The sequence below is a fragment of the Talpa occidentalis genome, unplaced genomic scaffold (assembly GCF_014898055.3).
Source record: "Talpa occidentalis isolate TD23 unplaced genomic scaffold, MPIMG_talOcc4v2.1 talOcc4.3, whole genome shotgun sequence".
In the NCBI taxonomy this organism is placed as follows: domain Eukaryota; kingdom Metazoa; phylum Chordata; class Mammalia; order Eulipotyphla; family Talpidae; genus Talpa; species Talpa occidentalis.
Window position 1 is genome coordinate 138,483,186 of NW_023603184.1, and position 25,484 is coordinate 138,508,669.

Sequence of the window (25,484 nt, forward strand, 5' to 3'; positions counted from 1 at the left end):
AACTCAAAATGGCAGAAGTCATAATAGTAACAATTAGATATGGCTATAGAAACCTGATTTAAACTATTTTTATAAAATTTCAAAGGAAATTTTGATGCTGACCAAATAATAGCAGTGAAATAAAGAGAAAGACAAGATAAAAGCATTTGCATGATTTAATCAAGAGAAGATACAGCTGGGGAAACTCAATCAATACATTTAAAGTACAGAAAGGCGATTTATTGTACTGAAAAATGGACAGCTGTTTTCTTTTTCCACTGGTAAAAATGAAAGATCTGAGAATGTAGCAGAGGACTTAGAATTAACTTCCTTTCAAATGGAGCTGGGAGACCCTAACATGTATTGCCAGGAAGGCAGGGTGGAGGTGAGGAGGTGTGGTAGGTTTGGGTTGGCAGGTAGAGTGTAGGGTTATGTGGGTGGGTATGTGCTAAGGAGCCCTCCCTGAAGTTTCTGGAATATAGTAGAGAGCTATCATTCTGGGATGGCTTAAGTGCATTCCTTTCTGACTGAAGCCATGAAGATGAATTAGGAGATTTTGCTCTCTGAAATATTCCTTTAATTCCATATTTCTATGCCTCTATGACATTTTTTAATTCTATTTTGCTCTTTGGAAAGAAAATAAAATTATGCTCCTTGGAAAATGGAATGAGAAGTGACTTTCTATTTCATTATTAAAACTGTAGTTTTGTTTAGCTGTTTTTAAAATGTTGTATTCCTATGACCCAAGTTTGTAGTTTCAATATCATTTAGGAATTAGTTTCATGTGCGTAGAATTCTGTGAATCAGCTGCTCACTGTGAGGACTGTTAGGGTTCTTTGGTTTAAATTCGGGATGATAGAAATTTTCACCGCAAAGGGGAAAGAATCTAAGAACTGAGAGAGTGAAAATGATCCACTGTGAAAGCAAAAAGTAATTATTGGTTTTATGAGAGAAAACTAGAGGCCAGGTAGGCAAAAGATCTTTGATGGGTGCCTCATACATGATAAAAGGAAGATCAGAAATTATGTGACTGATTGTGATGTGTGGTCCGTAATAAAGTGTTGAGCCATCAAAGCAGAGAGGGAGACTGGAGGGGAAGGAAGTTCCCCTGGGGCACCTGACGGTTAGGACAGGGCTTCAATTAGGACAGAAAAGTCTTTCCTGTGAATGGAAATAAGATGGCGGCTATCAAGATGAGGCAGAGGTTTCCCTCCCTTGATGAATGGAAGAGTTAAAGCCTTCTCTGCCCTCATGTGCAGGCATTGTGTGAGAAGCAGTACCTGTAAGGCAGGGACTAAGTTTCCAAACAGAGGCAACAATATCTAGAAGGGGAAAGGCCTGTTGATCAAGGAGACTTGGGAGGGAATCCTTCACTGAATTCATTGAAATCCTGGGAGATGCTGGGAATGCTCGTGAAGCCAACCTCTCAGAAAAGCAGTAATAAACCATCAGTGGTCGCGGGTGCTATGAATAGATTTTTTGGGCAGAAGCACCAGCAATTCTCAGTTACTGTTGGCCATCTCTTGGCCTAGCATTAAGTACAGATGATACAGCATATTTCTTTAATGCAACTTTGTGGTAAGTGCATTTGTCTTGTGTTTCAAATATTCGAGGAATGCGGGAGAGTGGGATATATGCTGTATGTGTTTTCCCCGAAATAGACTACCTGAAACTTGGCAGGTGTTGTACTTTTCTCTCTGCTTAGCTTATAAATAGTCACATATCTCATAAAGAGTGGCAACTTGTATGATGATGCTGGCGGATGAAGATTGGGCATTGCTGAAAGAACCATATGAATATATGAATTTGTTTTTTCTTCCAGGTGGCTCTACAGTGTTTCCTATAATAAGTAGTGATGAAGTTAAATATATTTGTTTTTAAAAATAATGGTTAGTCATGATGATGTTGATGAAAATGATATTTTTTTTAAAAGCGTAATTGACTAGATTAGATTTGTTTTGTTTGATAACTTTGCTACTGAGACCTGTGGGTCATGACCATGAACTCCTCCATCCGGTAGTGACCACATTATTTCAGACAAAGTGCCAACCTGCAAATCCCAATTTTTCAATTGTCAGTTTTTGCTATGGCCACCCTTTTCTTCAGCACCTTTTGAATAATTAATATTTTATCTGCAGGAAAAAGGTAAATAGTGGACCTTACACAAGATGTTTTGGCACTGTATATCCTTATATTAATTGTGCATCTAGGAGAGGCCTGGATAAACAAGATTGTATTGTACAACATGGGGAAAGTGGACAGCTGAAAGCTTCATCTATTTAGATACCTAAAACAGAAGGAAATTTCTAAGCTATTTACATATTAGTTGAATTAAATAGTTATCCGCACTTCTTGCTGAATAATTTTTTTTTCTTCATTTGCAAGGTGTTTTGATTCAGTTTTTTTTTTTTTTGCTTATGAAAAACATTATTGACAAGTCAATCTACTGTTGATAGTATTGCAGCTCATGAATATTTTTGACCATAGAACATCCTTTTATGGGCTTTCTATTGTCTTCTGAAGCACTCTACTCTCTGGGAAATTTCAGCAGGGAGGAAAGAAAGTTTTACCACCAATTTTGTGCCTGGAACACAAGAGAAGATGAACAGACGCCTGCTGCATTAAAAAAGGACATAGGCATGCATTCAATCCCTTCTGTCTTACTTTTTAATGATGCAATTGTGAATTATGTTCTTGTTGCATTTGTAATTAGAGGCTGCAGCAGATGGTGAAGACTTATTTTAAAGTGATGTGTCTATTAAAATAAGCCACACTGCCAAATGATTGTTCACTGTAACAGCATCTTTACGCCCCTAAAACACTCCGTTTCTTTGTTGATGTGCAGTTGATTACCACAGCTGATTACATATGTGCACATATTTGCTCGGAAATGTATCAGGGATATTTGATATGTGCAATACTTTATTTTAAAGTGTGTGTTATCACAATTATAGATAATGAAGCTTTCAATGAATTATTCAGTCACACCATCTACAAAGGGAATGCACTGATTTCCCTTTTCAATAAAATTAGGCATGAATCTCTCTAAACTATTGAGGCTAATTCTCCCACCACAGTGGGAAAGCCTTGAATGGAGAGCGGGGTGTTTCTGAGTATTGAAAAATTCTTTTGTGCATTTTTTTTATAAAGAACAATTTTGTCTAGGGGTGAACTCAGTTCATGATGGCAGTGGTATCTCAGGTTAAGAGTGAAAATGGAGAGAGAGAGAGAGAGAAAGAGAGACAGAGACAGAGACAGAGACAGAGAGAGACAGAGAGAGATTGGACAGTGATTCTGGGCAAGGTAGAAATGATGTATTAGAATTACTTAGATTGTGATAACAAATGGCACCTGCATCTCACTGACTTACAACAACCAGATTTATTCTCTCTTGCTACATGTCCACCAGGGAGCATAAAAGGGGCTCTGCTCATCACAGTCCACAAGGGGCCAAGCTGATGGAGGCTGTATTTCAACCTAGATTTTGAAATCACTGCCCTAATTGGAAGAGGGCATGGTGATTTATATGGCCATGTGTGCATATATACACACACATGCATCTTACATAAGCCTTTCTGGAAGAGTCACATGACACCTCACTCATGTTTGATTGGCCAGAGCAAGTCATGTGCCTAACCTAACAGTAAAAAGACAGAGAAGTGCAATCCTTCTCTGTTCTTAATATTTGGTGAACAGTTCTGACCACCTCATGGTGTAATTTTCTGCAAGACTGTGTGCCTCTGAGAACGTTCTACCCACCTATTATGGTCACCCCTTTTCTGTCATCCTGGTCCTGAAATTTCAGATGGACTCTGGTGTTTACCAAAGTATGTGAAGAATTTTAGGAAAGGATATTGTAGCCTGGCAGGCAGAAAAGTCCTACATTTCCAAATTTCTGAACAGTGTTCTTTTAAGGATTCTTTGGCTACCTGATTTGAGGAATCATTGGGTAAATGATCCAAATTTCTTTACTTCTCAGTATCATTAATATGTAAATGTGAATATCCATAGATAAGTAGCTATATTTGCAGAATTTCAATTTTGGAGAGCTTGCCAGGACATCAGATTTTGTGGGAACACATTTTGGGTAATGTCAGTCAGGTGACCCTTGTCGGTACCTCGTTGTATGTTCGATCATCTTTTTAGCTTCTGGGTTGGTGACATACAAGGTGCTGGGAGGTTGGGGTTCCTGGTGAGACATGGAACCCTCACTCCCATATCTGGCTTGATTTGTCTCTTCCATTTGACTATTACTGTGTTGTATCCTTTATAATATACCAGCAAACATGAGTAGTTATTTTCCTGCATTTGTGAGCTGTTCTAACAAGTTATCAGGCATAAGGAGAGGGTGGTAGGAACCCTCCATCTGTAGCAGTTGGTCAGAAGTAAGGTGACTCAGGTCTTTGTACTGGCATCGGAAGTGAGGTTAGTCTTGTGAGAGTGAGTCCCTTTCTCTTGTGAGCTTTGGTGCTAGCTCGCTCTGATAAACAGTGTCATGTTGAATTAGATTTTTGGACACCAGTCGATGTCTAAAATGTCTAAAAATGAGATCAGTTGTTTGTATTGGGAAACACAGCAGAATTGGTTGGACGGTGCAGAGATCTTGTCCAGCCACACCTTCTCCAAGCCTCACCTTTCCTCTAATCTACATTCCATGTGTCTGGTCTTAGTGACAGTCAAAGCATGTCTATGCATCTGGTCTTTGGAACAGGTAAGGAATGTCCAAAACATATGCACAAGGCAGACACACACACACACACACACACACACACACACACACACGATCCAGGTGATGCAAACACTGCACAAGGAGCATGGCAAGTGAGGTCCTTTGAACTCAGGTAGCCTCTGTTCTCCTTCATAATATCCCATTGGCCATTCTTTTATCAAGAAATAAGAACAAAGGGGGAGACATGACTGCTATTTGAGCAGCTGTCTTTTTGCTCAAATGTCAACCTGAAACGGAGTGCCCTGGATTTTCAGCATTTGTCACTGACGCTTAATGGTGGGTTAAGTGGCCAATGTTCATCCTGCCTGAGGAAGCAGATGTGAAAGGAGAGCAGCAGAGAAGGAAGAAGCTGGAACTCTCAAAAAACTAGAGTCTTGGCTCCTTACAGCGATGGTTCTTCAGAGCTCCATCTTTTCACTTGAGTAATGCTGTTGTTCTTTTATAATGGACTGACTCACCTCAAGCTTGAACAATTATTTTAGAAATGCTACACCAAGGGTCACAAGTTGGTTCTGAAGATGTGCTTTGTTTGAAGTTGATCAATGTTTGTGAAAAATTGATTTTCAATGCCTGATTTGGATTCATACTTCCCCCAGGTAGCTTCTCTGTCAGGCCCCAAGGGCTATGTAGAAGTTTGTGAGGGTTTTCTGCAAAGGAAGATGTTTGTAGGTGAGTTCTCTCATAAAATTAGTGCTTAGAATAGTGATATTAGGAAGACTGCAACAGGCTATACTTGAATATATATGTTGTCTAGACACCTTTATTTTAACTTTAATTAATTTTAATTCAGCCTTTGCTAATAAAATTATGTGCTAATAACATTATGTCCCCTTGTGAAAATTGCTGAGTATCTAATTTTGGTTCCTCATTTGGAACATGTGGAAGTTGGTGAGATGATCTCCAATGCCCTGTCTAGCTTTAAAATTCTATGATGCTGGGAATATGGTTTGCCCATCAGCGAGGAGTCACTGAGCTGACCTTGGAAATTGCTTCATGCCAATTAATCTCTTTCCTCCCTTAGTGGAAGATAATCAGAAAATGGCTTCCTATTTATTATATTCATGAATATGTTTCCTTGGAACTCTCCTCTATTTGCTTAAAAAATAAAGTGTCCTGAATCCATTTGTGTCTGAGACAAGTGTTAAAAATGGTCCAAATACTTCCATAGAGTTAACTCTCCAGACTGAGGTTGGTTTAGGTGCAACCTGTCGGATTACTTATTACCAAGAAGCTGGGGAGCATGAAGTGAAGAGAAGGCGGATTTGAGATCTTTTTCCCTTTTGCGATGCTTTTCAAAGCAGTCCTGTTGGGAAGGCACTTTGATCAGCACAAGAAAGGATCCCTTTGGTGATTTTTATATTGTGAAGCCCCCAGTGGTAGCCAGGCATCTGTGAGAATGAGGAGCTGGTTGGCATCACCTCTGTCAGAGTTAGCTGTGATGTCATCCCTTATCAGTCCCACCCCACGCCCACTGGTGCTTAATTCCCACTCATGGAAGCTCTGAACTTGATTCCAGTCTCCTCTGTGGGCCCTGATTCATGTTCAGACAGTCTCAAACCTCCTTGGCTTTGAGTTAGTGTTGATGGGGTGCTGGGACATCATTCCAAAGCACTCAAAACGCTTTCATGTTTTTCTTCTGTGGCAAAAAGACTGGGTCAGAGATAAAAAAATAAACAAATCTATGAGTGTATCATTCACTAATTTCAGAATCCTATTTCCCATTCATTGGGCACATTTTCCAGATGGTCACGGCTTCAAGCCTTGAAGGATTTCAGAAGTAAACAGGGCTTGTTCTACCCGTGGTGATTCCCATGGCCTTGATGTTCCTAAATTCTCAAGCTAATACAACCTCTACTCCTGTCTAGAATGATGATAGATGGTTTGCTTGATTTAAAATTAAAGAGGACTCAATTTTCTATCATTAGGATATTTTCACATCGATTTACAAAAAGGAAAAACTTCCTTTGTCAGGCTGAGCCACTGTATTCTGGTTTCAGAAACTGGGGTTCCAATGATTAGAGGACTAGGTTTTGCTAGCACAGAAAGAAGATTAAGATCAAGCTAAAAAAGAAAATCAAGAGGTGGTGTGGCTTAACAACATGTCTTCTGTTCACATATCCCCATTGAACTGAACCAAGAACATCAGCAAAATCTCCATCAGGTGGCCCACATCCACACCTGGCATGTGGATTAGTGGCTGAAATTGGATGACCAGGTGGATTGTGTGGTGAGCTGGGAATGAACTGGATTAGCTTGTTTCAATGTGCCCCTGATCCACCCACTTCAGTCCAGACAGACAGACAGACAGACAGACAGGGCAGTTAAAGGTTATCAGTGAGCTAACATGGGCTCAATGTCAGAGACCAAGGACGTTGAGAGCACAGGGCAGAGATGGTCCCTTCAGTGGGGTGGGGGTGGGGGATACCCCATGATGAAGCACATGCTAATCACTAGTGAAGGCTGTACAACACCACAACATAAACCAGATTCAGCTGCATGGTCCGACATTCAGGGAATCTGTTGAAATTACTGTAGTAGAATGTGGCAGACATTTTATGGAGACTTCTTTGTGGAAGTGAGCTTGACGCTGGCTTTGGAAGGAGAAGCATGGCTGTGGAGCAGAGAAATGCGGTCAGTTTCAGTAAGAGAAGAGGGAAGCCCCGGCAGGAGCAAGCTGTTTAGAGGCATTCTGAGACGGCTTGCGAGGGCAGGGGAAGATGAAATTTTGCGGAGACACTTAAGATCAGGTTAAGGACTAGCTAAGTGACTTTTTTTCAAAAAAGATTTTATTTATTTATTTATGCATATAAGAGCTGGGGTGTAGGCCAGAGGGGTGGGGGTGGGGGTGAGAGGATTCACCAGAGACAGAGTGGGGAGCAGAACAGGTGGATTGACTGAAATACACTGCTGAGGGGAGCAGCGGGAGAGACAGAAGCGGTCTGCTGCACCAGGTGGGTCAGCTCCCTGATCGGGAATTGAACTCGTGCTACAGATAGCTTCCTAGTGCTGAGACTTATCCCCTTGCACCACCAGGGAGGCCCCTAACTGACTTTTTTGACTGAGAAGATAGAGGAAGCAGGGGAAGATGAACAAAGTATCTTCCAGGCCCAAGGAAAGTCAGACAAAACTGCTAAAATTTGACTCACATTAGGATTTGCCCTTTGCTTGCTTATAGTGTGTGGTCATATTTTCTGACATAAAGTCCCAAATCCTCCCTCACCTCTTCACTTCCTTAGCTAGATCCAGCCTGGAAATTAGATGCAGTTGCCCCTGGCCAACCCTCAAGGTGGGCTTCTCCCTGGCAGTGGGTTCTCCCTGCACTTTCCTCTCTGTGTGAGGACATCCACAGAGCAGTTGGCCCCAAGTCAACTGCCTGTTCCCTGGGGACACATCTGCCTGCAAGGACTTGCTCAGGAAGACTTCTAATGGGGCCAATTCCCAGACTGAACCCCATCATCTGATCCTCTCCAAAAGGGCGTGTTTCACTGCTCCTGACTCAGTGCATGTGATTCTTGTCTTTTTTAGCAAACAGTTCTTTAATTTGGAGGGTGGCGTCAGATTAAAAACAAAAGCCCTGGATTAAGTTGTTCCTCTAACACCTGTTCCTAATGACACCCTTCAGGCTTGCCAGGCCATCTTCTTTGGAATCCTGGGCACTGTCTAACCGCTTTGTTGCAGCTGGGAACCCACCTTTCTTTATGCCACTTAGAACTGAATGGAATCCCTTTAAGAACCTCAGATCAAACATGTGTAGATTTGTGGGTCGTTAACCTGCATTCCAAAGATGCACGATTTTCATTTCTAATTAGACTTGTTTGCTTGAGAATTACAGATAAAACCAATGTGTCTCCCTAATGTTGCAGGAGCTAGTGGCAAGGTTGACTTTATTTTCTATTTTATAGTTAGAGTTAAAATTCAAACTATAAATGTGAATTACTTTTCTGTCTGACTCCTCTGGTGTAGGTTATTGTTATGCTAATTCAGGTGTTTGTCTTCTGGAACATTCTAAGTACATAAATCTTGTGTTCTTTTGAACAAATTGGGTGGTTAATCCTTTAATCAGTTATTGAGAGATTGCTACAAGCCCAGAGCAAAGGCCAGACCTCTAAGCTCAGCAGTTTGAAGGTCACCATTGTTATGCATTTGGTGTTTCTCTTTTGTTTTCTCTCTTTCTTCCATTAAATAGGTAAGTTAGCCTCATCTACAGACATGCCCGCTGCAAAGTGCTAGAAGGGAGAGAGCCCAATGATTCAAACTGTGGGTAACACTGCTGATGGGAGCTGTTTCTCATCCTCCCTCTCTCTCCCTCTATTCTGCTTTCCTCCTAGGTTTTTTCAGAGAACAGATATGTATCTCCAGCCGCTAGACTGTATTTGTCATTTTGCTTTTCTGTTTTCTTTCGAAAGTATTTGTATGTATTCTGTAGATGATCTTGTGTTAGCATAAGTCAGCTTGATCTGGCTCTGAAAATATTAGTTGAGCTCCATCCATTGCTCAGAAATAATAGGTTAAATTCAAATGCATCATTGTTCATTGATATCTGTTTCTGCCTGTAACAGGGAAAATTTAAGTTCATCTGCACAGCTCATGGTGACAGTAGAAGCACAGTGAGATGATTTGCCTTCAGTTCTTTTCTGTGTGGGTGGAGGCCCTGGTTTGAACCCTGCCCTGTCCGGGTTGATGTGAACTCATCACCATCGTGGAGGTGAGGAGAGACTGCCCCCTTCTCCTCTAGGTTTTTCTAGACTGACAAATAATCAGATTAACATTGGGCAGATTGCTGAGAAAACTCTGAAACATTCACTAAGCACATGTACAACTCCTGTCTACCTGGGAGAAGCCCTGTCATCTCCAAACCTCCCCTACACCAGTCACGCCCCTCCCCTTGCACTGCAGCCCAGAGTGTGCTCTGAATTAGTTTATATGTACAAGTGATTCTGGAAACGCAGGTTTTCAGGCCTAGTCTCCCAGCCAGGAATGGGTCCCAGGCTGCAGTGGCAGCGCTGAGGCCCAGCTACTAGACCATGATGGGTTGGTGTCTCACGAAGCTGCAGCAGGAACTTTGCAGATGCTCAGGCAAACAAGCGAGAAGAGGCAGATTTGTTTAGAAAAAGTTTATTGAGGATAAAAGGAACAGAAAATAAAGTGGGACTCCCAGGTTGGTGGAACCAGGCCAGGGAGGGCTAAGGGAGCCAAGTGGAGTCATGCCTCGGGGCATATAGACCTTCTTTCCCTAATTATTCTAGAGCTGCATCAGTCTCTTGGTGATTGGTTAGTTCTTGGTGGTCTCACTCACTACCTAAATGTCTCTGTGCCCAGAACTGTGTCCCAGCCCTTATCTTTTTCTTTATTGTCCTCAGTTTGGAATGTCCTGTTGACCTGAGTCCTGGGGTGTTTGATTAGTCCTCTTTGGAATTTGTTGCCCTTATCTCTGCAGCCTTCCTTAACTCTCCTGAAGTCCCTGCACTGTCCTTGAGGCTGCCTAATTATTCCCTAACTTGCCTTAGGACTCATAAGGACTGTGCCCACCTGTCTGCTATTCGAGCTGGTTGAAGTCCAGGGGTGCTTGCTCACAGAAAGCCCCATGTGGAAATGATGTCAAGGGGCTGGGATTGCCAGTGTCCACCTGGCCAAATGAAGACAGGGTGCAGAAAATGGAAGGAGAGACAGAAGTAGAGACACTGGCCTCAATGCAGAATAGAGTCTTGGTAAACCTTCCAAGGTATAGGGTCAGGATCCAAATTAGTTTATAAAGAGTCTATGGAAATCACAGATAAATGTTTTCAATCTTTGTGGCCCTGAGGGTTTACATTGCTTTCTTCTTTTTAATAAAAAGTTATTGTCTCAAATCTGCCTAAACTATAGATTGCCTTGCTTGGTGTTTTTCCAGGGGTTCCTGAGCCAGCTGATGTGATAACAACTTTTCTTTGGTTAAAGACAGAGCTATCAAACTATTGCTAGCCACTGTAGCACAAGTTCGATCCCTGGCCAGCTGACCCACATGGTGCAGCAGACCTCTCCTATCTCTTCTACTGCTCCCCTCAGCAGTGTATTTCAGTAGATCTGCCTGTTCTGCTCCCTGCTATGTCTCTGGTGAATCTTCTTACCCACCCATGCCTCTGGCCTGCACCCCAATTCTTGTAGGCATAATAAATAAATCTTTCAAAAAACAACCTTTCTTTCCAAAGTTAATGTTGAGCAGATATGGTGTTTATAGAATTGGGCCTCACAAAGGTATGGCTGAGGTGTATTGCTTACGAAAGAAAACTGAAAGTTCCCCATATTGAAAAATTAAGTCAATTTCTCAAGGAATACAGAACCATAGTGGTGCTGATAATCATAGTTACAAATTAGTGAGCCATTTACTCCTCTGCTACTGCAAACTGGGTATTGCTCTGTCATTTGCAGAGCTGAACGTGGAGACTCATACAAGCTGGCAGCATGACTAGAGTAGGATTTGAGTCTAAATCTATTGACCACTATAATCAGTTCAGAGATGGTCGCATGAGCCAAACTAGGTCAATGAAACTTTCAGGAATAATTGGTAAGGAGAAGCTTTCTTTTTGGGTCTCTTGAAAAGTTAATGTAAGCCTGAACCCTCTATGATAAACCCCTAAAGTAACTTGTCTAAGAAAGATGCCAAAGCAGAAAAAGCACAAGAAATGGAGAAAATTCGATCTCTGGGGACATAATTTCAATACCTAGATATATCTGTGCCTGAAGCCAACTATCTCTGGATTGTTTAGTTTCATGAAACAACATATTCCTTTTTTGGTTTAGGTCTCTTTATTGGGGAAGGTAGTCTCATGCACTCATGTAGCGGTTTGTGACCCCTGCTTGGCTATATCAGCGAAGAACAATCCATGGCAAAGACTTGTGCTTGTACTGCACTTATTGCCTTATCCACGAATATTGTTCCCTGTTTCAGACTCAACGTGTGATCCTCTGTTCTCCTAGACTTTGTGTGTTTTCTGGCACCTGGCCCAGCAGCACTACTATGTCTGTCCTTTTCAGGAGGGTTCAGACCCTTCTATTGCAGTGCTAGAAGGATGCATGTAGGCCAATTGCCCACTATTGGAGCTAATTTTTTAAAAGATTTTTATTATTTATTTATGAATACAAGAGCTACGGTACAGGCCAGAGGTGTGAGGGGTGAAAGGATTCACCAGAGACAGAGTGGGGAACAGAACAGGCAGACTGACCGAAGTACACTGCTGAGGGGAGCAGCGGGCAAGTCAGGAGAGGTCTGCTTCTCCATATGGGTAATCCCTGGCCAGCTGGGGATCGAACTCGCACTACAGAGTCTTGTACTGCAGAGGCTGTGGACAGGTTCATAGGTTGTGTATTACCCCCTTGATCCACCAGGGAGGCCCTATTGGAGCTAATTTTTGCTCTGTCCCTTTTCTGTGTGAGTGGAGCATTGTTCGTGTAGTGCTTGATTGTGTTTTCCTGGAGAATTCAATACAAACAGGTCACTGAGAAGGTGGACAGAAGTGTTTGGACTTCTCCTGGTGATAGGCAGCAGGTGTTACTTGCTTGATATTCATTGGGATAGTTTTCTCTCTTGAAGTTGAAAACTCAGAGCTTTCACTATTCTATTGCCATTGCCAAATTTCTCTAATCTCTCAGGTAAACCCAGAGATTTCTCTCCCTTCCCCTCTCACCTGTATCTATCATCACAATACATGTGGGTTTTTGTAGTTTTTGTTTTATTGCCTGAGTGTGTATGTTTGTGTGTGCATGCATGTTTAAGTCCTGTCTTTAGACTCAGATTGACTCCACAAAAGCAAAGTAATCTGAAGGTTTAATAGAAATTCTTTAGGTAGCCTGATGCTTCAAGGTGCATGATTACCATCCCCGTCCATGCTTCTCAAATTTTAACAGGGAAAAAAAAATCATCTGAGCATCTTGTTAAAATGTAGGTTCTATTTCAGAAGATCCAGGATGGGGCTAGAGATTCTTATTCCTAATTAGCCCTTTGGTAATTTGAGAAGGAAAGTATTAGGTATGCGTCACTAGTTCTCTCCGGGAAGATGTCAGGTCAGTGCATGTGGGAATGTTCTGACAGATCCCTGACTTGTTAGATGGTGAAGATGTGTTTTGCAAGAGCTCAACTCAAATTCTAAATTTACTCCAACAGATTAACTTAAAGTCAAGCTTGATTTTATTAATATACAAAGCTGGTATTTTCTTAGTCCATCTTCACGTACTTTCTGAGTACTGATTTGGCCTCGTACTTGGTTAGATAGTAATGACTTACAACAGAAACATGGGATTAGTTCAGGGGAACCAAACTTAGACTTTGAAGAAGAATGAGAGGTGATGGTTTTAGGAGGGCTCCCCAAATTTGTCATTCCACCAATATCTTCTTTTCCCATTGCCTTGATAGTTTTTTGGTTGGTTGTTTTTGGCTTTCTGAAACATCATACTCCTCTTTGAAATGTCAGATTATTTTCCTCTATGTTGTTTTAATTGGGAGTTCTCAAAATGTGGTCTCAGGGGACACCTTAGTGCTTAAGATATTTTCGATGGGGTCTGAGAGATTGAAACTATTATCATAATAAGATTGAGTGGCTACTGGCCTTTGTCATGTTCATTCTCTGACAAATGTATGGTGGCATATTCTATAAGGAAATGTGTCAACATGGATGTGAACCAGTATTTTCCAAATGACCAATGCACAGTGTTAAAAAAATTATGCATAAATGAAAGATCTCTTCACAATACAAGAGACCTACAAAAAGTAAGTTTATTTATATAGCTTTACATTCTTCCTGGCACCTGGGCTTTAAGGACCTACCACTAGCAGAGTTTCCTTGTAGTGTCAGAGAATACTCTCCACAATCACCCAAAAAGACAGTAAAGTGTTCTTCCCTATCCCAACTACACATCTGTATGAGGCTGGATTTTCTTCATAGACCTTAATGAAAATGATATATCACAATGAATCAAATGTAGAAACAAGAAAGATAAACTCATGCCATTTGCAGCAACATGGATGGCGCTGGAAGGGATCATGCTCAGTGAAATAAGCCAGAAAGAAACAGAAAAATACCGGATGGTCTCACTCATAGCAGGAATTTAGAAAACCTAAATAAGGGGCCAGGAAAAAGACTAATTATAATAAAGAAAAAATCAAAATCAATAAGCAGCTATAAACCAGAGACACACTATGGGGCGGTGGGGAGGAGAGGAGGGACTTGGGTCAAAATAAGTGGGGGCAGAACCGGATGGGGAATACAACCAAAATGAAAATGCGTACATTGTGCAAAAAGGAAAATGATGTAAGAATTAAAAAAAAAAATTATGAATTGAGAAACCATTCAGAGCCATTCAGAGTGCTGATTAAAGTAATTCACGTTAAAAAAAAAATGTAGAAACAGAGGTTGGGAATGTAGCAGAGACAAGACAATAAAGAGCTTTACAAAAAATGTAAAGCAATGCCACTCTTTTCACTAAATTACTTGGACAAATATAGTTATTTTTTTAAAAAAGTTATACAAACACATAATGGATTTATTATTGCTATTTTTAATTGAGTTATTTTAAAAATCTTTAAAAGTGTTTACAATTTTAATGTGTAATATGGTAAATTTTGACCAGCATAATTCACATAAACAAGTGTTCTTTGTGGCTTGCAATCATTTTCAAGAGTATAAAGGAATCCTGAGACCAAAATTTTGAGAGTTTCTTCTTTAGCAACTCATCTTGGTTTTTATCCCAAATCCATTACACAGATCTGTGAAGTTGCTGGAGCATTTATCAAAGTCCAGATGCTTTGTTAAGTGTTTTACATTGAATTTAGCTATTGTTAACTGTGGAATGTGGGTCTAATATTCACATTCACAGTCAAGGAAATCGAGGGATAGAAACTTGCCCAGCATCATCCAGCTAGGAAGTAGTAAGAGAAAAATTTAAAATTAAGTGTCTAACTCCAGAAGTCTCACTTTTAAAATTTTAAAGCCCGGCTCAGCTGAAAAACAAATAAACAAGGCATCTGGAAAATTCCTTTTTATGAACTTACTTCACTGTCTTTGAAGAGCAGTGTGTGAGACAGGTTCACCTTGCATGTACTCTGATCTTTTGCTGAATCTTGTCCCTGTTCACTCAACCCATCTCTGGGCACAGAAGCCTGGGAAATGAAGACTCCCCCATCCCCTCCCGTGTTCCCTCACCCTTAATCCACCGCACTATGGGCTTGGCCTTATTCTGTGTTCCTTTTTCAGCACCTTCTCGTCTCCAGGTCTCTTCCAAATGTGTGTTTCTCGGTCCTCCAGCGGATGCTCAACTATCACTCTGTGGCTGAGCCTGAATAAGCACCTGGGGTGCGGGATTTGATGGAGGGTGCATTTGGCAGGAAAGCCAGGCTCGGAGGGGGCTACCACGTGGTGTGTCTCACAGCCCAGATACTCAGAGAGGAGCCTTCTTCTCTGGGTCCCCGGAGCCCCCGCAAGCACCCCATGGGAGCCTGTTTCATCGGAACTTGGTGATCACCTTAGCACAACTGTTCTAAGTTGTGAAAATGAATTTGCTGGGGGCCTCAAGTTTGTGTGAAGGCAATCAGCATTTCAAACACACCATCTGCAGTTCTCTCATAATATGAGTACTGTAAATATTTACTTAAGCTTCCTCCAGCCTCCATTGCCATTTCAGAAACAAGAAAATTGTTCAAGAGGCCAGATTTTCACACATAGTATTCATAAAGGGTACCATGGGCAGAGCGTGTAAACATCTCTGCCCTGCAATTTAACTCTTAGTAGAAATTGCTTCTTTGTGACTGAGATGACATTTCAGATTAGAAATGGCAAGCTATGACATTCAACTAATTTGCCCAAAGTCACACAGTTAGTAAATGACTTAGGAATCAGACAGAACTTGGTTTAAATCCCAGCCTTGATAGTAGCTATTTGTGCAATTTCAGCACATTGCTTAATGCCTCTAAGCCGTGATCCCTCTGTCATATGGGAACGGGGTTGTGTGATGATTAAAAAAAGTAAGGAATGTCAAGTTCTGAACAGAGTTCTGGCACATAACATGGACTTGATGAATCCAGCTACATGATAATGATATGTTTCCCTCGATTATAGTTCTGCTGCGCCTTTCTTTTCTCATGATCTTTCTCTTACCTGCGGACACCAATGGGCAGGAAGCTGCCTGTGTTCCATCAATGCCTAGCATGACATCTAATATTTGGGGTATCTTGTTAGTGTTTGAATGAATGATTGAACAGATGGATAGGTGGTAAGATTATGATATAGGAGTTTTTCACCGATTGCTGAGTTTCTAAATTGAAATGCTGGAAAAATGTGTAAATAATATCTGAGGTTTGCTACTGGGGCCATTGCTGTTGGCAATGGCCAACTAGGTTGCCAGAGGTCTGTGGGCAGGAAAGCGGCCAACCCTTGCTGGAGGTCTATTAAAGTGATTCTGTGTGTAGTTGGCTTTCAAACTATGTGACTTACAGGGAACAAATTTGTCCCAGCTTGTCTGAGTTTATGTCATGAATATGTTGATTCTTTTGGATTAGGTAGTATAATTGGAGTGAGAGAGAAAGAGAGAGCACCATCTATGTATTTCCCCTTCTTGAGTCACATGGGAAGAGTCAGTATTACTATTAAATGGATGGGTGGCTTTCTTCCATGAAGTCACTCAAGGGCCCAAGTTCATATAGGTTTGCCAGATCACCCCAGGAATGATCTCCCCTCCTACCAGCTGAATGGGGAAATTAGAAGACCTGGGGAGGAGCTGTATGGGAGGTGTTCATGGGCCAGACTACAGTAGCAGTAATTAATCTGTCTCTATCGCTTGGCCAGAAGTCAGTCCCATGGCCACACCTGGCTGCAAGAGTGTCTAGGAGATGGAACGCCCGACTGGCCGCCCCCCTCCGGTGACAAATGTGTGTGATCAGGTAAGGAGAACAGAGACATCTGCTGAACTGAACTGTGAACTGCCTTTGCCAGAGCTTTCAAGGAGGCACTATCACTGGAGAGGGCAGGTGAGTGCAAAGTCATTCGTGCTAGCTCCCGGAAGGCCAGTCTCAACAGGAAAACTCTACCCCAGAAAGGGTGTGGGAAGAAGGCTCAGCACTGCCAAGTGGTGGAGAACATGAGGGGTCACAGCGATCGTCGTAGAGTCCTAGGTTCCTGACTGAGAAAAACCAGGCTTAAGGAGGACATGGAAGAAATGCAAGCTAGAGGCATAAGATCTTTGAAGTCATGCTTATGCAGAGGAAAAGAAATGGCCACCTTACAGAAAAGCCAGGGGGTGCTGTAGGGGAACTTTACAGAGGTTTGGGGGCTCCACTCAGGTTCATGAGCTGTGGAGAGAGACTAGGGACACGTGTCCCCCTTCACAGATTTTCCTCCTCTGAGGCGACTCAGGCTCATTATGTCTCTAGGTAGATTTTATAGTTCTGGATCTGAGCCTAAAAGTTGCATGTGGTTTTCAAATACTTATTTTATCACACTCCACGATTACTTCCATTTTGTGTGGCTAACATTTGAGTCTTTTCAGATTTAGTAGGGATATAAAAGGTTTAAATAAGCCCAATATCAGATGTGTCTGGGATTCTATTTCTTGCATGCACACTGTAAATAAACGCTGATGAAAAATATTTCAGTTCCAAACTCTGCCACTAAAATCCTACAAATATGCACATTAAAGCCCTATAATCCCACAAAAGCCTTTTTACTTGTAAATAACACTATCTTGTTTTCCATCTCAAATTTCTTCTCCTGTAATTACACAATATTTGGTTTCCCCTTTTTAGGCAATTCAAATTAAAACTTATTTCATTTCATAATTACAAACATTCATTTTGAGTAAAGACTAATCTGATGGGAATTTGGTTCCAGTGATATTGTAACCCAGACTGGTAACAGCAAAGCAATCCATCTCTTGACTAATGTCTCGGAATCTTTTACACTGTACTCCAGCTAAACGTTTGCATTTGGAAAGCTTGATCCTTTTCCCTGAAATAATAATGCTTTATTAAGAGCACTGTGTGATTTGATTTTTTTTTTTTAAAGTAATGACTTAAATCAAAGACTTCAAGATATAAAGAATTTAAAGAGCAAGCCATTTCACCCTCTTAGATTTGGGTTATTTTATAAGTCCCTGGAGTTCAGGAGTAGAATGTTGCTTGGAAAATGTTCATTATTAAGTTCATTTTCAACTGTTTCCTGAAAGTGCAGAAAGAAAATATTCTTTGTCTGGATATCATAATAAGTGGTAATTTTGAAATATTAGATAAAGTGTGTTATTACTGCTCTGAATGTGTGGACCGGAGAAAAGGAGCATGCTGCTGGATATTTAGGGGATGGATGGTTCATATCTAGGGGAACACAGTCCTTATTAACTAAAAATCACACCAAAAAATGGTCAAATGGAGTGTTTGCAGGGTGATCCCGGTTAATCCTCTGCAGTGTAAAAACAATCCTAAAACGTAGTGGTTTAAAACAGTGATTTTTTTTTTTTTTTGTCTTAAAAAACACAATTTATTGCCTCTTGGTCCTGGACACTAGAAGGTCAAATCAAGGTGTTGTCAGATTGGCTCCTACTGAAGACTTGGAGGAAGAATCTTTTCCCTGCCTGTGTTGTGTGTTGTAGTGCCTGCTATTTGCTGGCCATTTCTGGCCTTCCTTATAGAGGGCATTTTCCCTGCATGAATGAATGATTCTCATGGTTTCTCTGTGCTGGGAGCTGATGATCTCATTTGGGCAATGCTTGCTGCTTGGGCTCATTTGTGTGGCTGTGACTGACAGTGGCTGAGGCTGGGGGCACCTGAATCCTTCATTGCTCACATGTATGGCCCTTTGACTGGACTTGCTTGGGTTGGGGTGGGCATCCAGCTCACCAGAAGCTGGTGATCAGCAATCAGTGAGTATTTTAAAAATGATGAAAGTTTTAACAGTTCTTTAACTCTTTATATACTATTTATTCAACAAATAAATCTACAAAATCTTGAATTGCGTGAAGGACATTTTTTCAAAAACATGCAAACAGTGATGAATGGTTAAAGCTAAGATTTCTAAATATTTAATTAAAGTTAATCTAGTTTATTATATTCTTGTAAATATTTTAACCACTGTAGAAGCAGATGTGATCTGCCTGTGATCACACCTATGATATGTGTTTCTATGACGTGAACGTGTTTCTCAGGGTCCTGCATGAAAGCCTAGCATGAAAATGCTAAAAGGCTTATTTTTTTCTTCAGTATCTTGATTCTTATTCTGTTTCTGTTTTCCCTGGTAATATGGTTTTGTCTATTTGCTTATCTGGAGATTCACAGTAGCCTTCTTTGACTTACTGAGGTTGTGGATACGGGGTGATATCCCTTTGTCCCCAGACATCCTCTCTCAGTCAGAGCTCTGGATCTTCTACCCCTGCTTTATTTTTCTGCCTTACATTTTTATCTGATATGCACATTTATTTGTTTAATGTCTCCATATCAGGCTAGCATGTAAGTGCTCTGAGGGCAGATATTGGTTGTCTGTTCTGCTCACTGCTGTTTTCATGTGTCCAAAGCAGCACCTCTGACACAGTTGTTGCTCACAAAAATTTACAGAATGAGCACATAATGAATTGTCTACAGAGCATGTGAATTAGCCCAGGGCTCTCTGAGTCTCTTCTCTAGGGATTCTGTGTCGGCTGCCCCGTTGGGTGGGTACCCATCTGTCATCTTTTTTGGGTGACCTGTTCAAGTTATTAGCTTTGACCAAACCAGTATTTTTATTCTTCTTGATCAAACAATCCCTCTAGAATCACACTGATTTATATCCTGCCTTACAGAACCCTTGGAGTGTATTTTAGAGTTCCTTATTCTGAACCGGGGCTTAGTATTTTTCAGTTACATCCAAAGCTTTGAGTCGGTTTGGTGTCTTGAAATGGCAAATTTCTTTCCCACTGACCATTAAGACCTATAATATTAAAACCTGCATCACATGGTCTAAAGGACTAAATGGGATAATCCATAGAAGGTGAACAAAACTGAGCCTGGCACATATTAAACTCTTATATTATTCTTATCAACAATGCTATTTTTGTTACTAGTCTTGCTAAAAGGAGAGTTATTTTCTCTGTGGGTGTTTATGAGGAAGGCTTTCTCTTAGTCTGAATGACAGGATATTTTTTTGTGTATTTGCACCTATAGAGACCTGGGTCAGGTCTCCCATAATGAGGGGCTTAGCAAATTCAGGAAAATGCATAATTAATGAATCCTAGAATAGTAAAAAAAATGCTTCCTACTTTCCTTTCCTCTCTGCACAGCTGCTTGACCCGCAGATGATGGAAGCACAAATGTACAAGAGACTAATATTGGCCAAGCACATAGCATGTGCTGTGAAATCTGCTGGGTGATGTCCAACTGTTACTTATTCATTCCAACCAACAATCAACTGAGATATGAGTTTATTTAATAGACATCAGATTTTTAATTGCATTTTATGGATATGGAAGCTGTGCTAACAAGCTTCAGAATAAGGGTCAGAACTCAGTCAACTTTTCCCCACTGTACTTGTTTTAATGGGAGGACAGTGCCCTTGAAGATCATGTTGATGACTCTTTGCTTGTTCTTATGGCTTTGCCAGTTGATGATCTTTTCAATTCCATTAAATAATACTTTATTATTGAGTTTTTATTCAATTCTTACTGAGTATATTTTCCAAATGAAAACTTGCATCCATTATGGCCAGGACCTAATGACAGCTACATGGATGCAAATAGTGTTTATTTGTTGAATAGACTAGGAACTTAAATATAATAATAGCCTTTTACACTAATATAAATATGCTAGTATTTGAAGAAGATATTGTCCTAAAAATGGAGGTCAGGGCCTCCTTGGTGGTGCAAGGGGTTAAGACACAACCTATGAAGCAGTCCGCAGCCACGCAGCACAAGTTCGATCTCCAGATGGCCAGGAAGCAACCCACATGGCTCAGCAGACCTCTCCTGTCTCGCCTGCTGCTCCCCTCAGCAGTGTATTTCAGTCAGTCTGCCTTTCACTCATTCTATTCCCCACTGTGTCTCTGGTGAATCCTCTCACCATCCACACCTCTGGCCTGTACCCCAGTTCTCGTATGCATAAATAAATAAATCTTAAAAAAAAACCTCTCACCTTCCTGTGCCTCTAGCCTGTACCCCAGTTCTTATATAAGTAAAAAAATCTTTAAAAAAAATTTAAATGGATATTATAAAATTATCATCCAGAATGATTGTAGTAATTTATGCCTTATATATCTTATACACATGGCTTCATTGATGCCTTCAGCTTTTAAAATATCTACCAATATTTTCAGCAAATACTGCTTTAGTGTGCATTAATTTGTTAATGGAATTGTGTTTTTTATTTGCTTATTAACTATACAATTTCATGTGTTTTGTGAATTCCCATTTATATTTTTGGACAGTTTTCTATTCAGATTTTTTTCTTGTTCATTTGTAGAATTTTTTATACTAGAGATAGTAACCATGACTATTATGTGTTAAAATATATGTTTTGCATAGTCTATCATTTGTCTTTCAACTTTGACCACAGAATCCATTTTCCTAGCAAAACTACTTTGTAAATGTCATCTCAAGGGAGAACATAATCTGTTATGAATGTTGGTTTGATAATAACAGTATTAAATAAATATGTTTAATGAGTGAAATAATACTCACAGAACTAAATTATCCTCTGGAAATAATACCTATTTCAGCATATGGGAGGCCTAACCCTAAAAGGCTTACCAATTTTTCATCTGCCAAAGGTATCATCCTGTATCATAAACAGCATGATCATTTTTGAAGAAATTTGCTTCAAAGTAAAATGAAAACAGCAATATTTTAGTGTGCATTGGCATATAAACGCAGGTTCTAGAGTTGCTATATAAGAGAGTGCAAAGGAAAACCCTCCTTTAGTTTCTCAAAACAAACAAACAAACAAGAAAACAAGCAAACAAACAAACACCTCTTCCCAGCTACCAAACAAACTGACACATCATTTTCTTTCACTTGTCAGTCATTTGCATTGTTGGCCCAGGAGGGATTATTATTCAGCAGATTGAGGTGGTAGTAGTGGGGTAGTAGGAAAAGTCTGGGTTTTACCACTTGTTACCTGTAATTACTTGAAAAATTTACTTAACTCCTCAGCTTCAGTTTCTCCTCTGTATCATCATTCATTCATTCATTTGACCATGGAACTACAATGGTGACCTCATAGCACACAAAGAATAAATGAAATAAGCACCAGTTATGATGCTTTCTGGGGAGGAATTAAGCTAGGGAGGATGGAGGATGACAGGTGTACTGTGGGGATGACAGGTATGTTTGGAGGCTGGTTGGAGATGACTCTCTGAGGCAGGCACAGTCCAACCAGGCTGAGGGGCCTGGGATAGGAAATAATTTAGCATGTTCAAAGAGCCCAAAATGCCTCAAACTCAGGATTGAGAGAGAGCTTGGGACGGGATCCCGGAGGGCTTGCTGCACCACACGGAGGAGTTTGGGTTTTATTCTAAGTGCAATGTAAAACCACGGGAGGCTTTTAAACCAGAGAATTTCCAAATGTTAGAAGATCACTTTACTGTTCTGAGAATGGATTAAAGAGGTGAGAGGGGAGGCAGGGAAGCCACTAAGGAGACTGCTGCATTAGTCAGGGGAGAAAGAATCTTTATTTAATTATGACCCACAGAATTTGTTAGGCACCAGGGCAGACACAAACTGCTCACTTCCCTAACTCCCTTTTGTTCCTGGGGCTTCAGAGGTTTGGAGGGGGAGATGCCATTTCACCAAGTTCCAGGATGGAAGTGTTCTTTCTTTCAGTGGTTTTGAAAATTGAGTGGAAGTGGTCATGGGAAGCAAGCCATTGTATTGTGGGTTTATTTCAGCTGAAGTGTCCTAGGATTATCCATCCCAAGCATCTACAGCTTGGGATTTGTGTTAGCTTCTTGGGGCTGTCCTAGCAACGCACCATACATTGGGTGGCTCACACAATAGAAATGCGTTTTCTCAGAATTCCGGGAACTTGTAGCATGAGGGCAAAGTGTCAGCTGGGTTGTTTTCATCGGAGGCCTCTCTCCTGGGATCAGAGGCAGCTGCCTCCTCCCTTGTCTTCACAGGATCCTTTCCTGTGCCTCTCTGTGTATTAATCCTCTCTTCTCCTAAGGACCCCAGTCATATGGGATCAGGACCCACTCCAGTGAACTGTTGAATTTATTTACCTCTTTAAAGACCCAATCTCTACATGCAGTCACATTCTGAATTACTGGGGGGTTAGGACTTCAGCATATAAATTCTGGAGGTTACACAACTAAGCCCATAATAGGTTCTCAGACAAAACCTGTGTTTGGAGAATCAGACATGGTAATGAAAGAGGATTGAGTTAACTTATTTCTGGTATGTGCTGAAATAGCTGCATTTCTCCTAAATCTTAAAGAAAAAGATATGGTTTCCTTTTATAATTAGTGCCAACTGTGATGACTTAAATACCTTCTCACGGATTGTTTAGCACATTCTCTCGGTCTTTGTAGACCACTGGGCTTCCTCTTATTAATATTCATGTGATTGTGTTCTCCTTCTTTAAGAAGAGTATTTTAACTTCTCTTCACCTTGGTAAATTTTGGGGAAAAATGCAATAAAAACAAACACGAGGTATTGTTGGTTCTCTGCAATTTCCTTTCTCTACTTTCTGTGTGATATCTAATAGGCATCGATTTCTGTGCACACATTTTGTAACTAGGATGGTTGGAGGCACTGCCTCCTTGACTGAAGCAGCTACAGACCAAGCCACAAGTTCTTCAGAAGGGATTAGCACCTCTCTCCCTGGACACAGTTGGAGCACTTGCAAAGATGAAGCTGTGGGAAGGAGGTGGTCAATGAGAGAAGGGGCCCATATGGGGATGAAAAGGGTGCTGCCTGCCGCAGGCTACAGGCTCACTCAGAGGCAGCAACTTGAGCTTTTCTTGCCCTTACCAGTGAGAGAGGTTTATTGCTGTGTGGAATTCCACTGATGTTTTTATATTATGCAAATTTTGGATGAGCTCGTTACAAGGCTCTAAAACTAAGAAGGTTTGTGAATGTTTTCCAGTCTGTGTGTCATAGGGAATCTCACCCCATGAAAAAGCTCTTTGTTCCCCTGGCGAATTACCATGATCAGGATGGGGAATGACCACTGACAGCCTCAAGAATAAATTCTGAAGCCAGAGAGTTCTTTTTGAACCTTGGTGCTGGGTCAAGACCTGTGGTGTGAGGGCATCCATGGATGAAGCAGTCTTGCAATTCCATTTGGGCATCTCATGTGCTTACTTATGAAATCTCCAGGGCTTTTGACTTCCACCACCCTAGGCTAAGCACAAAGAGAATGGGCTCTGGACTCAGACATGGCCTGAGCCACAATTTGTTGTGTGACCTCTTGGAGCTTTGATTTCCTTGAAAATAGGAATAATAATAACTCTTTAATGGCTTGGCTCCTAGAATATTCAATAAGTACTTGTGGACACGATGTTTTCTTTCTTACCTCAGGTCAGCCTGTCTCTGCTCTGTGTCCTTTTTATCTCCACGTCTTATTAAAAACACTTCCTAAAGATGATTTTTCATTTTTTTTTTCAAGATTTATTTATTTATTTTATACAAGCACTGGATACAGCCAGAGGTGCAGGAGGGTGAGAGAATTCACCAGAGACAGAGCAGAGAGCAGAACAGGCAAACCGATGAAGTACACTGCTGAGGGGAGCAGCGGGCGCGGCCATGTGGGACCCTTGCCCAGCGGCCAGGGATTGAACCGGTGCTGCAGAGGCTGTGGACAGCTTCACAACCCAGCACTCAACTGCTATGCCACAGGGGAGGCCCAATTTTTCATCTTTTAATATCATATCTTCAAGAAAATTTAGGATACTGTAAACTGTTTCAGAACTATCTTTATTTATTTATTTATTTATTTATTTATTTATTTAAAAATGTTGGTGTAGGGTAAGTGGTTTTTCAGGCTTTTCTGCCCTCCCACCATTAGGATTGCCCTGCCTGATAGGGCACCTGCAGTTGTTACATTGTTGAAAACTGTCTTATTTACTTCCTAGGCCATGGCAGGAGTATTGAGATAGTCACCAAGAGAAGCAGGAGCAGGAGAGAAAGAAGGCCAGAGAAGCCCAGAGTGAAGATTTTCAGGGGGCTTGGAGGCCTGCAGGCTTCCTGGCCCCCTGGCACCCCTGCCTGTGGTGTGTACCTGGTTGCTGTAATACACATAAAGCTCAATAAAAGCCTGAGAAACCCATTGAGGGCTCCAGGACTCCTCATTTACCCCTCTGCTGGATCATCAATTCCTGCTCAGTGGCCCATCCTGCCTCTACAGTTGGCTATATATATATATATATATATATATATTTTTTTTTTTTTTTTTTTTTTTAAGATTTACTTATTTATACAAGAACCGGGGTACAGGCCAGAGGCGCAGGAGGGTGAGAGGATTCACCAGAGACAGAGTGGGGAGCAGAACAGGCAAACTGACGAAATACACTGCTGAGGGGAGCAGCAGGCGAGACGGGAGAGGTCTGCTGTGCCATGTGGGATTCTCGTCGGCTGGCCGGGATCAAACCCACACTGCAGAGTCTGTGGACAGCTTCACAGTGCGGCGCTCAACCTCCTGTGCCACCAGGGAGGCCCTATTTATTTTTTTAAATATTTATTTATTTATGCACACAAGAGCTGGGGTACAGGCCGGTGATGCAGGGGGTGAGAGGATTCACCAGAGACAGAGTGGGGACCAGAATACAGGCAGACTGACTGAAATACACTGCTGAAGGGA

General features: G+C 41.3%; 1 long non-coding RNA gene across 1 annotated transcript in view; it reads left to right on the forward strand.

Moving 5' to 3' along the window:
* Positions 1 to 24,944, forward strand: part of LOC119254853 (uncharacterized) — a 42,085-nt gene extending 17,141 nt beyond the window's left edge. The window contains exons 3-4 of the long non-coding RNA XR_005127381.2: positions 16,522 to 16,616; positions 24,760 to 24,944. This is a non-coding gene — a long non-coding RNA (uncharacterized LOC119254853). The remainder of the gene's footprint in view (positions 1 to 16,521; positions 16,617 to 24,759) is intronic.
* The last annotated feature ends 540 nt before the right edge of the window (positions 24,945 to 25,484 follow it).